The sequence below is a fragment of the Pinus tabuliformis genome, chromosome 8, assembly GCF_031772625.1.
Source record: "Pinus tabuliformis cultivar Carrire ecotype Pingquan chromosome 8, CPIR1, whole genome shotgun sequence".
Taxonomy (NCBI): Eukaryota; Viridiplantae; Streptophyta; class Pinopsida; order Pinales; family Pinaceae; genus Pinus; species Pinus tabuliformis.
The window spans coordinates 450,719,948-450,725,947 of NC_142294.1; positions in this window are offsets into that span (position 1 = coordinate 450,719,948).

Here is a 6,000-nt window from a genome sequence, read left to right on the forward strand (position 1 = left end):
TTTGTAATAAATTGCCATGTAAATTTCAAAATTTTCAGTTCTTGGATATTTCAGATGCAACCCTAGTCATCCTTTGTCGACATTTATGCCATCATCCCTGCAAAAAATTGACAGAAATTTCATCATTTCAGCCAAAATCCAAAGAGGAAACAAAAAGAACAGAGTTGTATTAAAATGAAAAAGTGCCAAAATTAAAACATAAGAAAGTGGGTTTTTACGAAACAAAAAATCAAACCCATCACTATATAAAATATTTTCATTGTTTGAAATACCCATTGGCATGCCAAGAAATAAATTGAAGTTGACTTGAGTTGGGAAAGAGCGAATTTTGTGTTTGAAAGCTAGGACTGTGTGTTGGAGTGCGTGCGGCACATTGGAGGAAGGTGCGGCGCACATAGGACGCGCGACGCATTGGACCAATTTTTACTGTGTAAAACTGCACTGTCATGGCGCATCCAGGAGGTGCAACACACTGGGTTTGTGCACGGCGCACAGAGCCGATAGGCCAATTTTATATCATTGTTGTCATCAAAAAATCAAACAACTCCATTTCTTCTGCTCCAAGTAAGTTTGAGAGTTCTTGCCATTGAATTTAGCTTGTGTTGGGTATTGTTTGGAGGGAAGATTTAAAGGTTTAAAGTTTGAAAATATATACCCTATATTTATATCAAAATTTGCTCCTGTGGGTTTTGAAATTGGTGTTTTGAAATTGTGATTTTGGTGCCAAGTCTCCTTTCCCACCCGTGATCCTTTCCCTTTCATAATTTTATCATTATAGTCAATCCCTATGCCCTAACTTCCCAAACTACTCATATCCATGCTTCTTCCCTGTCATTTTCCCTCTCCCATATCATTTGTAGCAAATTCCCAAACTCCACATCCCTAAACACAGTCAAGTGACTGTTAGCACATTTCAAATTTCACTTGATAAACTCCACCATCCACTTTTCCCGTTGTCCCTATTTATCACAGTCCCTCATTTCCCTTTGGCACATTTGGCATTGAAAACAAAACACCTATTTCTCATTTTCAAACCAAACCAAACACATACTTGACATACACCTTTGCAGCACCATGACAGACACTGATTCATCATATGAACAAGACAGTGATTCTACCATAGAGCTTCATGCACCGAGGAGGCCTCGTAAGGGTGGTAGACATGTCAGAGAAGAGCCTACCTCTTTGACTGAACTGCAAGCCTGCCCACTTGCCATGGCATGTTTCCAACAACAGTCATGCTTTCAGTATTGCGAATTGGTTGCTCAGATTCAGCATCATCAGGAGTTGGCTCAGTTATTTGTTTTGCATTTGCATAATGGTCAGGTAACTCTTGCTGGTGTAAATTTCACCTTGACACCAGAGACCATTTCTCAGGCAACAGGAATACCAAATGTAGGTGAGCAGTGGAACAAAAGAATGTAGGTGGACAGAGAATATTATGAACCATATATCAGGCCTAGCTATGTGAGATAGCTCAACATGGTGTTCCCTTTCTAGTTTTTGAAAGAATCCTATGCGCCGTTGATGAGACTCATTATTAGATACTTCAGTTGTGAGGGTCGTTTCTCACGCCTCTATACATACCATATCAGATTGTTGATGCATTTTACAAGAGTGAGGATGATGAAAATTCCATATTTCATGTGTCGAAACATCGAAAGGATGACTACTCTTATGCAGAAGAAGACTCCTGAATAGTAGTACAACAACATTTCTCATTCTGAGCTGATCAAGATTATTGTTGTGCATCAGCTTGGTTTGCAGAGTATCACATGGGAGGACTTCATTTATTGTGAGTTCTTTACAGCTTTGACAGCTCATCAGGAGGTTGTTCATGATACAGGTGAACCTTCACATTAGCATGGAGGTTGGGAGGCAGAGACTATTAGTGTGCCGACATATGTCACCTATCAGAGAGGCATGAGAGGATTGTTTTCAGCAGCCCGACAAGTACTATCTCCACCTGGGGTGGAAGGGGTCTCGTTGCCGTCATCATCAGCACAGGTATAGGTATAGGACAGAGGAAAGAAGCCTACGCAGGATGAGGGCCCTTCAGGAGACCAAGACACTGATTTCATACTCATTGATGATGATGTGAGTTCTCCTAGCTCAAAATTGAGGGACGTCATTCTAGAGTAGAAAGTCGAGATAGATGCATTGACCGACAAGTTGCAGAGAGCTCAATGGGTCATAAAATATTTGGAGCAGTGAAATAAATAACTGGAGGATCAGCGTACAATCATGGAGTTACAAAACATCTGTGAAGACTGGCAAGCTTCCCAAAGGAGGAGGATAGAGTTCACTTCATTGGAGCAGGAGATAGAGGCTGATTGAGAGACTTGGCTCGAGAGGGTCAACATTCATCTTAAGAAGCTGTTGGCAAATGAAAACAAGGACAAGGACATGCTCAGGCACATGAAAACTCATTATTGGGCACAAACTCATGTTTGCAACGCAAGGATCAAAATCCTCAAGGCAAGACTAAGGAGGGCACTAAAATGATGAAAAAGGCATGATAGGCTCCAAATCTTGGTCGAAGCTTCTTTCGCTGAGCATGATACTCAATGATAGACCTTCAGTCCAAATTTCTGCAAATTTGGAGAATATTTTGTCAATTTTGAATTTTTTGGCTTCAAAACAGGTTTTTCTACCCAACGCGTAGTGCCACTTGGCACGTGCTTATAATTGGGATGCCCTCTGGAGGAAAACTTTGTATTTTTTTATTTTTCATCAAAAGTTATGCATGCTCATGGATTACCTAAGGATTTCATCAAGTTCTAGGTTGCCTAAAGGGTCAAAAACACCCTAAAAATGACCTCTCGGCCACCTTTTGCACCCACAGGAAGCAGTCTTGGGAGATTGAGGTTTTCAAGGGGAAAATGACATCCAAATCTATAAATTTAACTTGGGTTGGAAAGTCGATAGGTAGGGATTTCCAACAAGCTATCTTGGGCTCAATTTGGACTTCGGTAAGTGCCCCAAAATCAGCTCCAAAGTTGTGTTATGCATAGAGATTTTGGGCGCGACGCATAGAGAATTTTGGCCTATTTTTCACTCAACATCTCAGAATTTAGCCCAGTTTTGACTAGTTTTACTTTCTGATGTAATCTTTGACTTATCTTGATGTAAATTCATGAACATGACGTAATTTTGGCTCATAATTACTTGTTTTAGTAGATTCATTCACTAAAATGTGAAAAACAACTAAATGAATCAATTTCCTAACATATAGAGGCAAGTTGTTTCATTGCATATTTTTCAATTCCTTGTTTAGATATGGTTTAAACAGCTCCTAGAATGATGAGCTTGACCCCTAGAGGCATGGGAATGAGTTAAGCTTGCCTATATCATGTAATTTCTCAGTCATTTTCAGGGTTGGACACTTGGGATTTCTTGGCACTCCATTGTACATTTGATTTTTGCATTTTTGGCAAAGGAAAGACTAGGGTTTTGCAGCACTTGTTGGGATCCTTGTGGCTCTGTGTTTTGATGGTGTTTTTCTTCATGTAATTGTAAGTTCATTTATGTTTTATGTATGCCATTTCCCTTCTCTTTGCTTCTGAAATTAAACAAATTGAGTGACAAAGGTAGAATTCATGAGTTTGTTGTGCTCTGCCTTAAACTTTGTTTAGTTTTACATGCTTTCATCTGTTTGGAGAGGATTCTTGTAGCCACTTGCCCTCTTTAGTGCCTCAGTAGTCTTTTCCATCCATTCACTTAATCTAAAGCATCAAAACTACTGCCTACCTTGCCCCAACCGGAACTCTGCAAAAATTTGGCCTCATCCCCGGACCCAAATTTGCCTTTCCCTTTTTTCAACCAAAACCCTCAAAAACTCAAATCAAATCCTTACACTTCATACCTAGCCTAATGTTACAAGATATTTCAGTCATCTCAAGCCCCATAGATTATATTTTGTTGAGATTGACCCGGAGAGAGCCCCAAAAACACCCTAAAAATGACCTCTCTACCACCTTTTGCACCCAAAGGAAGCAGTCTTGGGAGATTGAAGTTTTGGAGGGGAAAATGACATCCAAATCCATAAATTCCACTTGGGTTGGAAAATAGATAGGCAGGGATTTCCAACGAGCTATCTTGGGCTCAATTTGGACTTCGGTAAGTGCCCCAAAGTCGGCTCTGAAGTTGTGCTACGCATAGAGATTTTGGGTGCGGCGCATAGAGAATTTTGGCCTATTTTTCACTCACCAGCTCAGAATTTCGCCCAGTTTTGACTAGTTTTACTTTTTGAGTTTAAGGGGTCACAATATAATCAAAGCTGACATAACAATAATAATATAAGGGAACAACAATAACAATAGTTGGTTTCTATGGGGCACAATAATAACAATACAGGGACAGTAGGGCACAACAATAACAATAAGGGCTGCAATGACAATAGTAATGGGGGAATCACTAGTATTATAGGGACCTAACATACCATAAGGATTTTGGCACTATTTTATGATGCTATATAATAGTCAAACTCCATGGATAGGGCCACATAAGTGCATGTAGGATGGATTTGGGATGTGTTGTAGTATCCACTTGAGCATAAGAATTGATTTGGAAAGGTTTTGAGTAAATCAGAGAAGAAAGAGAATGATCATGTCTAGGAGTATGAGGTGTTGTTGCTTTTATGGAAATACACGGACCAAAAAGTTCACTGTAACTTATATATTTTGGTGAATTGTTGGAGGGAGTATAACATGATGTGTTGCATCCTATTGCTAATGAGTAGCATGTTTATAATGTCATTTCATTTATAAAATTGATAGTGTTCCATAGAACCTTGAGAATGTAACCAACAAGTAGAAGTTGGTTGTGCATAATATGGATTGTATGGGTGGCTACATGGTTGTAAAAATTTTGAATAATATAACACTTATTCACAAATATTATCCCAATTATACACTATTGCGGAATACATGCATAATACATAACCTCCTCTACGTTGATCATCAATTTTGCAGAATTAAAAACAATGAAACATCAATCGCATGCACACATTAACACAGTATGTAACCCGGGGAATGCATACAGCTGAGAACCCCACACTATCTATATATTGTAATGATTGAGAACATGTAACAATACATAGTACAATACTCCTCACAAGTACTCAGTACTATCTCCACCTGTTACACACAAAACTAGCTCAGATCTGAATCAATCACAGGTTCCAATCTCCTCCGCTGCTTTCCTGCCTCCACTGTGCAATCCTGCATGAGAATAATGATGAATGGCTGATCCAAACTCTTATTTCCTTGGCTGAACCACGCAATACTCATAGGCATTACTCAATCCATTGATTGTGCAAATCTCATGCACAACTATAGTCACAACTGACAGTTGTCTTGCCCTTTCACTCACCTTTAACACCTGTCTCCACTGAACTGTCCATGCACTGAATTAACTGATGTATTCTTTAGTTGCTTTATGAGTTAATAATTATTGAATTAATTAAAAATTAATTCACATCACTCATCACTAGTGTATTCTGTAGTTAGATTAAATACAACTAGTTTAACCAAGTCAAACTGAACACAATTCCATCAACTCCTCAATCAACTCCACCAAACTCAACCACATGAGTTCTAACTGAAGTCCACCATGCAATAGCTCAACTGAATCATAAGAAAAGCATATTTTCTTCTGACAGCTGCATGTGCCATATCTGTATCTCAAACTGAAGTGCTCCAAGAGGATAAGATAATGTTTATAGTCCAAATATTATTATGAGCTAATAATATTTGACTATTCTATTTTTAGCCTGACAGTCTAGAAATAGAAACTGCCGATATGTCTAAAAATAGAAGTCCATCTATTTTTACCAACATGACCAATCATCCAAAAATAGCATCTTGCAACTCATAGACCATGATCCATATGTCTAAAAATAGACATAGTCTAAAAATAGACTTTGCGCCAAAAATAGCCTGCGGGCCCACTTAGTGAAGGTGACTCCTTTCCACTAAGCTCCATCATCTTGTTGCATTT